The sequence below is a fragment of the Amphiura filiformis genome, chromosome 5 (genome assembly GCF_039555335.1).
Source record: "Amphiura filiformis chromosome 5, Afil_fr2py, whole genome shotgun sequence".
Classification (NCBI taxonomy): domain Eukaryota; kingdom Metazoa; phylum Echinodermata; class Ophiuroidea; order Amphilepidida; family Amphiuridae; genus Amphiura; species Amphiura filiformis.
This window is the reverse complement of record NC_092632.1, coordinates 63,306,602-63,318,252: the sequence shown is the minus strand read 5'-3', so window position 1 is coordinate 63,318,252 and position 11,651 is coordinate 63,306,602. Positions and strand designations below refer to the sequence as shown.

The window sequence follows — 11,651 nt, the reverse complement described above, 5'->3', positions numbered from 1 at the left end:
TAAAATAACAGTACTGAAACGTAATTTTCAAGTAAGATGTCTGCAGTCATCTATCCCGAGTATCCATGAAGAGGAGGCAGCAGTGGTGTTGAGGTCATAATGACTGTCATAATGAGTTGATTTGGTGAGAAACTTGCTTTTAAAAAGTTCGTCATATCAGTTTCAGTATAAACGTAGGGAGATATATTCAATAGTGAGACAAAGTATTAATATTGCTTTATTAAATTTACTTCACTAAAATGACTGAGCTAAAAGTACGTCAAACTTTGATTCACGAAAACAGAACACAAAACACAAAGCCCGATCAATCAATCTGTGGTGATTATGCAAATAGCCGATTTTCTATGACGTGTCAGCAACCCATTACATGCATTACAATGATTGCGACGGTCGATATTAATATTAATGAGATGACGTTATACCTAAATTTACACTAGTATATATTACATCGTTGAATACGCATTGACGTTGAGTCGAAACCAAAACAAATTTTATGAGCTTTTATGTATCAATAAACTTGTGCAGTCAATGGGTTAAAATGTTATAAATTAGTATCATATTGGGCTTTTACATTTAATTTACGTTGTTCACGTAATGCATTAACTTAATTGAGAGAAAAATATCGGACTTCTGCAGGACAAAGATAGGCATGACAGGCTGCAGTATTCAACGCACTTGATTATATCGAATTGGCGTGTTTCATTGTTATAAAAAGAAAATATGATCGATATTATTTCAAAACAGTGGCAGGGCAATGAATGCCCAGAATGAATGACAAGTTGGGGCAATGATTGATTTTAAAGGGTGCTTTGATAAAAAGCATGGATCAGAAATAATAAGCGTTGGGTCAAGAGAACTCAAACTTTTTGGGGAGTACCAAGCCTTGGTCCAAGGTCCAATAAATTCACGGATTTTGATTGTTGTAGTGGATTAAAAGATCTCGGGGGTTTTCCCCTTGTTGGAGGTAAATTAAAATAAGAGGTGGGCCATGCCGGCGACATACATCGTACTATTGTTTATGCTCTCTCCATTCATATGCGCGCTGTTGTTGTTTTTTTTGTGGGTGGGGCATCTTGTAGTAATGTCAATGACCATCGGGAAATTTAATGAGCAGCTTTAATTCTGAATGGTGCACTCGTGTGCAGTTTTAATTTTGAATGATTTTAATTTTGAATGGTGCACAGTTTTTGCTGATAGCAATCGTCATGAAAAATTGTAAAATGGTTAGCAGGTTTAATATTCAAGGCAATCGGTGAGCGTCATGTAAATAGAGATGCTTGTGTATGAAACTTGCGGAAAATGTCAACAGAAATGAACAGCACTATAATAATTTTAGCATTTTGGACGGTCGTTTAAGGGTTTCTCGGACAGTAGACTGCCTCGTACTCCACTTATTTGCATACTACTCTGGCTGTTAGTATTACATTAAATTAACACTAATCATTTGACCACTTAATGTTGAATACAGTAATTGTAAATTGAACGCATTCATAATGGTTAACATTTATTATCGAAAATAGTCTATGACATATTCTATTTTGTCATATATGCAAAAATTGTGATTTTTAAAGGAGCTTATGGAAAATTTATCATCAGGAAAGCCAAAGTGATAAACAAGTTGTTGGATCATAGTCTATGGTCTATGGTTGGATTGCCCAAATTCTTCCAGCTAATTTCCGAATGCTTATTGATCAGCAATGAGTTCCAACTCGGCATAGTTTACTTCAATTGTTTACTCCACTCGGTGACATCTTTATGTACCGGATTTTCAAAAAATGAGTAAATATTTTGTTTTTTTCTTTGAGTAAGGTATTTTCATTAGGCTTGTGTGTATATATAGGTGAAGGACTATATGCTTGCACAATTTGCTCCTCCTTGTTTCTCTCTTCTTCATTGCAGATTAAATACTTCTAGTCGGGTAGCAGAAGGGAAGATGCTTTGCCTGTTTTAAGAGTCGCAATTACCACAGCTACTTGACATTGATCCCATCATTAACCTACAATACCTACAGGGGCTTACTTTAGCCACATATAACAATGACTTATATTGGTATAGTTTTGCACATAACATGGAATGTTACGAAGGAGGCTAAGGATGGATGCAAATACCACTGAAGAAGCTACTGCATGGTCCTTTATTAAGCAGTCAAAGGATGATACAAGAACAGCGTACAATATATTCAGCACAGATTAATAAATATACTCGATTAACATGATAATGGTATAATTAAACACTAGGTATAGATGCACAAAAAAAAAAAAAAAAAAAAAAAAAAAAAAAAAAAAAAAAAAAAAAAACCCAAAAAAACCATGTACTCACTTCTTATTGAGATGGGACCAAAGTACTGGAATTGCGTGTGATTCAATTTATCGGAACATTTGACTGGCTCACCAGCATGTATTATACAGCATTATCAAATATTACTTTCAGTTGTTGTGTATCGGTATACTCCAAATGTCTGCTTAATGGAAGTATGGAGAAAGTATATTTAGCAATTGGAGTGCTCAAGTTATAAGTTTACATTTGCTGACACTGTGCAGTGGATAACTTACATTGTACAAGAACAATAATTATTAAGAATTCAATTGTCAGGTTGGCGTATGTTAGTCAGTGACCAAACTACATTTTCACATTTTCTCCAGAAACTTAAGAAACAGAATTACGGTGCCCGCAAATTTCAAGATTGTTTTCATATATAGTATTTGGTCGCTCTCGTGATGTGTCTTGCTCTTTTCATTTGAGCATTATACCTGGTGTAGATATGTTTGCTTCGCCACTTTGGTATTGTTAGTTCATATTTTGATATTATTGTATTATTAATAATTGTGCAATTTTGGTTATTAATTATATTTAAAAAAGTGTGCAATATGTTTCGCATAATATTTTGCCTACTCACTCAAGTTATTTTCTTGGTTGTTCTCGTGATTGCTCTTTTCATTGAGTATTATACCTGGTGTAAATATGTTTGTTTAGCCACTTTGGTATTGTTTGTGTTAAGTATCCATTTGTTTGGAATTTTTCATATTCAATTTGATACTGTGTTAAATTGCCATTTTGATATTGCATTGAATTGATCATGTGTTTAATTGCTTTGCGGTATACTTCATTTTCATTTTTTAGTTTTCAACTCACGTGTTATCTATGTAGTGTACAGCTTGGCTTTAAAAAAAAATTGTGTTTTATGATTCTAATTTCATCTTCTGTTTGATATCTGTTTGCAGTATATTGCCGTTGTTTATAAAAAATTACTTTGGTTAAGCTTATTTTGCTTTATTGCTTTTGCCGTCACTTTAAACATTTCACATAGTTGTTTCTTTGCTCATTTGCATGTATTTTTTCCGTGCAATCCCTTTTGTGCAATGTTCATCGTGTTCCTCATTTAAAATTTAATTGTTATTTTTTAATGATGTATATTTATAGTTCTATGGGCATTTTGTTTTTACGTACTCATGTTTTAATTGTAAAGCGCCTTGTGGTCTTTGATATAATGCGCTATATAAGATTAAGTTGCTGATAATCTGATAATCATGCATAACGGGCGATAACAGATCTATAAAAGGCCCTCGCAATAAGTTGGCTACAAAACTTTATAAGGTTTTATGAGGTATGGATTACAAATGGGTCACAAAACTCACAAATTGTTTGACCAAAAGGTATTCACAATATAACGTTTAGCCGAATTTTCCATCTATAACTATTCAGCCACAGTTACATTGTATTGACGATGAATGCATTAAAGTTAATCATATTATGCAGGTGATACTGCTTGGATTATTAACACTTGTTACTCAAATGCACTCATCTCTTTCTTGGCAATACCAAATAATGCAAAAAAAAAAAGAAAGAAATCTATATACCCCACCCTTCACCAAAAAAAAAAAAAAAAAAAAAAAAAAAAAAAGGGGGGGCTAAGGGAGTCACTTGCATACATTTTAATGTATGACTAGTGCCTCCTTTGGCAATGTTTTCTAACATGTATTTAATTATGTACATGTATACTTTATATATTTTCATATTGGATTAATATACTATTTTATATCCAAATTAACCTTTCAGGAATTTCTCTCCTAGGATTCCAGGAAGCAATCTCTTGGAAGAACAGTATTCATGCACAGTTATCGTAAAGATTCAGCCCACTATTCACTAATATAATTATTCATTTGTTTAGTTATGACATGATCAGCTCCTGATTCATGATCAATTCAGCTCCCAGGTAGATTGTTCACTGGGAGGTACTAGATTCCAGGTAGATTGTTCACTGGGACGGTATATCCAATAATATATTCATTATGACATGATCAGTTCCCAGGTAGGTTGTTCACTGGGTTGAGGTAACTTAGGTAGGTTCATCTAGGTCCTGATTCATGATCAATTCAGCTCCCAGGTAGATTGTTCACTGGGGAGGTACTAGATTCCAGGTAGATTGTTCACTGGGGCGGTATATCCAATAATATAGTTTTGTTATGACTTAATCAGCTCCCAGGTAGATAGTTCACTGGGGAGGTATCTTAGGTAGGTTCATCTAGGTCCTGGTAATAATACTAACTATATTTTCAAAGTATTGTGGAAGCTGTTTTCTTAATGTGCATGCTAATTTATTGTAACATATGATATTTGATGCAAATAAATTTATGAATGTCTGTCTGAATGCCTGACAGATACGCAATTGGTGTTTGTGGTCGAATTATTTCTGTCTGGGGGTTATAAGGTTTTGAACCACCAGGTTAAAAACCAGTTTGACCCCTGCAGAAATAATGGTTTGGTCCTGTTAGTTTATTGCTAAAAGATCAATATGAAGTGATATAAGATCAATATGAGGTGATACATGTGTATTGTCTATTTGTTTATCATGGGCACCATCAGTGTTCATTGGGCCAATCAGCGATCACCTTTAACCAGGCTTGATTCTTGTGTGTGTGTATGTACCACCATTATTCTGTCAACATTCATGCAGACAAGTCATGTGGTGAATTTTTTCTCACACCCACCACTCCCTATTGCAAGGTGTGCATTTAAAGCCATTAAAGGTTTGAAAATAGTATAATAAAAGCCGAAAGTTTATGGCTAATTAAAAAATGTTGATGTATAAAAAAGAATAATCTTGGATAATCAAAGAAAATTTAATAAAATATGTGACATTATCTGAAGAAGATTATATTGTAAATTAAATTTAATACTGTAACAAAAAATGTGCAACTCACTTTGCTTTGTTTGTTCATTTAAACTACTGGGTGAATAACCTACACCAGGATATTATCTACATAAGTGTGGTACCAGTAGCAATTATAGCAAAGATGTATTAATATCGAATTGTTGGACTTGTGGAGCAGTTTACCATTGGTATGTTAGTCCTGATGATCTTTTTCAAGGGGCTTATTTAATCATTTTTGAATATCTAATTGTTTTTGATGTAGTGCTTATAGATGGGCAATATATGTATTTTATAACGTTTTTCTGGCGAATAAAATGAAATGAAATATGTAATTACTTACAAGAGTTAGGGGTGTGCAATTTGACATATATTCATATGCTCTGGGCTCTTTTATATTTATGATGGCGGTATCAGCAAAGTTCGCTATGCGATAAAAATGTCATAAGACCACCCTGTGCATGGCTATATTAAAGAATAAATTTTGCAGGTACTTCATCTTGTAGAAAAAGTAGTTTGGCGGTAACTCTTCTCTGAGCTAGTTTAACATGTTGAATGAACTGTTCTATGGGTGTGATTTAACTTTCACTATAATATTATCAAGGATTACTCAATGTTAAAACAGTCAAGTAAGGCAATGTTTTCTAACATGTATTTAATTATGTACATGTATACTTTATATATTTTCATATTGGATTAATATACTATTTTATATCCAAATTAACCTTTCAGGAATTTCTCTCCTAGGATTCCAGGAAGCAATCTCTTGGAAGAACAGTATTCATGCACAGTTATCGTAAAGATTCAGCCCACTATTCACTAATATAATTATTCATTTGTTTAGTTATGACATGATCAGCTCCTGATTCATGATCAATTCAGCTCCCAGGTAGATTGTTCACTGGGAGGTACTAGATTCCAGGTAGATTGTTCACTGGGACGGTATATCCAATAATATATTCATTATGACATGATCAGTTCCCAGGTAGGTTGTTCACTGGGTTGAGGTAACTTCGGTAGGTTCATCTAGGTCCTGATTCATGATCAATTCAGCTCCCAGGTAGATTGTTCACTGGGAGGTACTAGATTCCAGGTAGATTGTTCACTGGGGCGGTATATCCAATAATATAGTTTTGTTATGACTTAATCAGCTCCCAGGTAGATAGTTCACTGGGGAGGTATCTTAGGTAGGTTCATCTAGGTCCTGGTAATAATACTAACTATATTTTCAAAGTATTGTGGAAGCTGTTTTCTTAATGTGCATGCTAATTTATTGTAACATATGATATTTGATGCAAATAAATTTATGAATGTCTGTCTGAATGCCTGACAGATACGCAATTGGTGTTTGTGGTCGAATTATTTCTGTCTGGGGGTAATGAAACTGTTATAAACATGGTATCAACTTTACTGTAGCTGTATAGTCAGCACCTGCTTTTAAAGTTATAATTTTATCATAATTTTATTTCAACTAATTACAGTAATTATTGCAAGAAGTGTTCCTAGTAAGGACTTAAAATTTGAGTGAATTTAGGTACATGTACATATATTTCATTATTTTAAAAAGCTGTTCATTGAGTAAAATCCAAGTGAGTAATTTAAAAGCCTTCATTATACAATTATTTGATTCTTCGTTTAATTCTTTTTGGTCAATTTTTCAAAAAATGCAGGGCAAGTTTGTGCCATGCAGTCACTATGTGAACACTACTTGCAATGTAATTTACTCTCAACAGAAGTCAAGTGAGACTTAAATGTTGACAGACTTTGTAAAACTGAGATGTGTACTAATTTGGAAAGTGTTGTATACTAGTGATGATGAAATTATATGTTTAAGTATCATCTATCAGCTTGTAAATTTTGCTATATAAACATAATGATATCAAACAAAACGTTGTTTCAAACTTGGAAGAAGAAAAATACCATTGTTGGATTGATCAAGAATACAATCTCAAAAGTACTAGTATTCTATAGATAGGTCATCATGAATCTCACATTAATTTGGAAGGTGTTGCAGTGACAATGAAAATTATATGTGTAAATAATACTAAATATCATCTATCAGCATGTAAATTCGCTATACCGCTCATTCTACAAAATCCGGTGCCAATAGCCTTTTTTTCCATTCTTTGGTCCACAAACACTTTGTCAAGCATTTAGGGTATCAAATATGTTGTTTTTCTGGTAGAACTCAACGAGATCTACATGGTCATATTACTCATATATAGTTGTCCATACTTAAAATGCTTTCTTCAGCCTGATTAACCCTTGCAAAGGCTCAAAAATCCCTAAAAATGCGTTTCCACTGCTCAAGTGTCACATCTGACCCTGAATATTTTCTTTGAATAATTGTGATTTCTTTACATATTTGTTGTTTTTTAATTAGATAACTCACCATCATATTGTTTATCAACATTATTTTTTAGTGATTAAAACGTCTTTGTGTAATTCTAAAATAAATTGCACTTTCCACCAAAACGCCGTGAGCTACATTACCCCTTTTTAACACACGTTATTGGAAAGAAGTAAAACAGAGGTATCAATGTAATTTGCGGTTTTTGAAAGGAAACACTCATAGGTTTTTAAAAATCACAGTAAAAATTGTGATGCTGTAGCATTTTTGGCATAGAAATGTTGTAAATATTGAAATTTCGACCGACCACGTTAAGATTGGTGAGCTACGTTACCAGGATTCTATAGTATGCACTTGTATTACATGTACTTCCTAATAATATGTGAAAGCTACCAGTGGTCGAACCCCATTTATATTAGAATTAAGGGGGTACTACACCCCTGGCCAATTTTTTGCCTATTTTTGCATTTTTCTCAAGGGCCGGACTGCAGTTTCCAGTCGGTCGTGTACACCGGTACCGGTTTCCAGTCGGTCGTATACAATATATTATTGGGGCAAGGACTACAACTACTGCACTGAAAATTCAGCAACTCAAGGCAAGTAGTTATTGATTTATTGATCAAATATTGGTTTTCCCTCATTTTTGACTGTAACTCCACAACTGTTGTTTGTGCTGAAATAAAATATCCAGTGCAGTAGTTGTAGTCCTTGCCCCTATAATATAAACATCTTACTTGTCACCAATGCGCTATAATTTTTGAGAAAAATGCAAAAATAGGCACAAAATTGGGCAGGGGTGTAGTACCCCTTAACCGACATAACGTTCTAACGTTCGCAAATCACATTAAAAACATTAAAAACCAGTGAACTACGTTACTGTGAGCTACGTTACACACTCATTTACGCATCTTCAAAACTTCTATGAAATGGTGAAATTGGTTTTACATTTCACTCAAGTGATATTTAGTTTGCTTTTTATGACCTTGGATTGAGTAAAACCAGCCCATTTTGTAGTCGGTAACGTAGCTCACATTACATTGAGTTTTAGTGTTAAAAAACATCATGACTTCCTGAAAGAATAATATGCAAGTGGTGTTGGCAATTTTTTACATCTGAAAGTAGTGATACATTTACTCTTAAAAAACACAAAAAGCAGGTCTTTTTGAACAACTTTTATTTTTTCAATTTTTATATTGGATTGGCACCGGATTTTGAAGAATGAGCGATACTGTAATACAAACATAAATTCGCTATACTGTAATACAAACATTTTCAAGTGATAACTGTACAACTTAATTCTAACAAATGTCTAAATAAAATTATGTTCCAAACCTACCGGTTTAGGATTATGATTTAACTTCACTGAGATACACTGTATTTTGAATGTTCATGCATGTTATAATTCCATTAATTTGTAGTTTTAATTTCATAATTTTAATATGTACCCGCTGAAAATTACAAACCTATACACCTGAGGTGGTACTTAGGTCAAATACTACACATAAAATATAATGATATCAAACAAAATGACATCTCTAGTAGGAACATAAAATAGGTTACACTGTATTTTTCCTTTGACAAAAATAAATATAATTTTTGGGTTGATCAACAAATGCAATTTCTAATTGAGTACCATTTTAAATAGGACCTCATAAATCTCACTATTTTGGATTTTGGAAACATCTTCCACAAGAGGAGTATGAATTTCAAATGGAATGAACACAATGGCAGCTCTATTTGAAACTCACCTTCCCTCAGTGAGAGATTCAGGTTGAATATTTCTCAGAGGGTGTACGAACTTCAAATGGAGCTGACTTATGTCTTCATTCCATTTGATATTCATACTCCCCTGTGGAAGATTTTTCCAAAATCTTCCCCAGGGATAGACCGCAGAGTTCAGTTCCAACATTTCATATTGATTATTGTTGTTGTAATTTTGTCGCTGTTGTGTAATACAATGCACTTTTCAATGACATGAAATTCTGTATATTTCTAGTGCATACAACATATATTTGATGTACAGATTTTAACACATCGCCGAGTCAGAAATTTGCTGAATATTTACAATTCAATTCTAAAAACATTATTATATTTCCATAAATTTATCATAACAATAGTTTATAAAGATGATGACCCATGTTTTAGAAAAATAATACCGTGTTTTATTTTTTTTAAACAGTACCGTAAAATTCCGTCTACAAGCATATATATGCCTCTAAACGAGCTTTTTTTGACACAAGAGACAAGAGGCAGACACTCTCAACAAAAACGTTATTTGGAGTTTGAACAACTATATTACTGATAAACGCGGCTGTACAAACATGTATATTTGTAAGACCAATCTATTGCAATGTTTTGAGAAGGGTATTGGCCTTTCATATCTTTCGTTAAAAAAACCCCTCGTTTAGAGGCATATATGCTTCTAGATGGAATTCTACGGTATATGTTCATGTTTGAGCTTAAACGTAAACCGCACGTTGTAATTTTTCTCAACATGTTCATGGCGGCGAGTCAAGGCGACCGTGGTCGTGTGGAATTCGCGTTGAATGTGCTAGTAAAACAGTGGTTAGTATAAATTTAAAGAAAGAAAAATGTAAAGAAAATGAACAGTATAACATGCAGAACCATCTCAAGAGTTAAACTAGTAAAAGTGCTGTGTGTTTTGACTTATTTACCAGTGTCCAAATTGTCAGTTTCAAGTGCAATATCTGTAAAAAAAAAAGGTTCAGGCGATAATTTTGAAATTCAAAGCAATGTAATAAATATTAAAGAAATAAATAACCTAAACAGCTGATAGAGAAACAAAGCAATCTAAGGATGCAACAAAGTCATTTATAAGGAAGAAGTGACTTGATTAAAAAATGTTAATTAAAAGTTGATTATATTATGATAGTTTCCTGTGTTTTAATTAAGGTTCCCATGTCATGGAATCAGCAGCAGCACTATAGGGAGGGGGTGGTTGCATGGGGGATAACCTAGTAAAATGATTCATTCATTGGAAAATAAATGTTAACTTAAAATCTCATCCATTTTACAGGCTACAATGTACTGAAAATCCCATAAAAAAAACCTTTCTGAGATAAAAACAAATAACACTCATGTTGAGGAATTTGCTTGATAACGCCACATATCTACCCTCAGCGTATATCTTTTTGGTCCATTTCTTGTAAACATTCTGACCATGCAGTAAGTGCATAAATGTATTATTACATATGTCAATTTTTAACGGTGTTTTTAAATTTGTGATTCTAAGTTTCCTTACATTGACCTATACACAAAAGGAATATATTCGCTCATGATAGTTTTGCGGTAGCTGCTTGAAATGGGAAAAAAAGCACAAAAATAAATGTATGCAAAAATTTTCACTTCAACATGCTGACCTAATGAGTGCAGAAATACAAAAGGTAAGTTCATTTAGTCAAAATAATAGTGATTGGCATGGTATTAATGTGATATTCATATAAAGTTAGCTTTTAAAAACTTTAGGCCTTAATAACAACTACACTGTACCATATATTTGTTTTGTTAACCGCCAATGCCCCTTAAGTGCCCACCCAGTAACTAAAACTGTGATATTATTAACTGCCCATGCAAATCTGGATCATGGTTTGAAACATATGATACACTTATGATGATGGATGAATAATTTGGGCCATTTTTTACATATGCTATTATGTAAAGAATGTAAAATATATAACACCAAAGACTTGATGAAAGCAGTCCAAACCAATATTTCCACAAAATGACTTGGGCTCCATTCAAGTCAAATAAAACTAAAGGAAAAGCTATGAATGCAGTTATACAAAAATGCCCACATCCCTATACCCACCTTTAAACTAAGACTCCCTCGTCCAATACCAATATAGCAGGAACATAAATATCTATAACAATCTTATGGTATAGGCCTACATGGGGTAGCGTCCAACAGGCAGCCCTCGAATTAACCCACGGCACCGACGGCATATTGCCGTGGGTGCCCACCCCCATTGCCGCAATGCCCTCAAAATATGTCCTTTACCGACGGCAGTCACTTGCCGTGCCCCTAAATGAAGTTGCCGTGGGTGCCCTAGCCGGCCAGCCCTGTCCCTTCATTATAAAATCATTAACAAGTACTGGTTAAATCCCCGCAAAATTGTGGAAAATTAAATCGAA

At 33.7% G+C, this 11,651-nt stretch overlaps 1 protein-coding gene across 1 annotated transcript in view; it reads right to left on the bottom strand.

Annotated features, from left to right (window-relative positions):
* The window catches only part of LOC140152327 (zinc finger FYVE domain-containing protein 26-like), a 162,500-nt gene that overhangs the window by 74,397 nt on the left and 76,452 nt on the right, over positions 1-11,651 (bottom strand). The window lies entirely within an intron of this gene.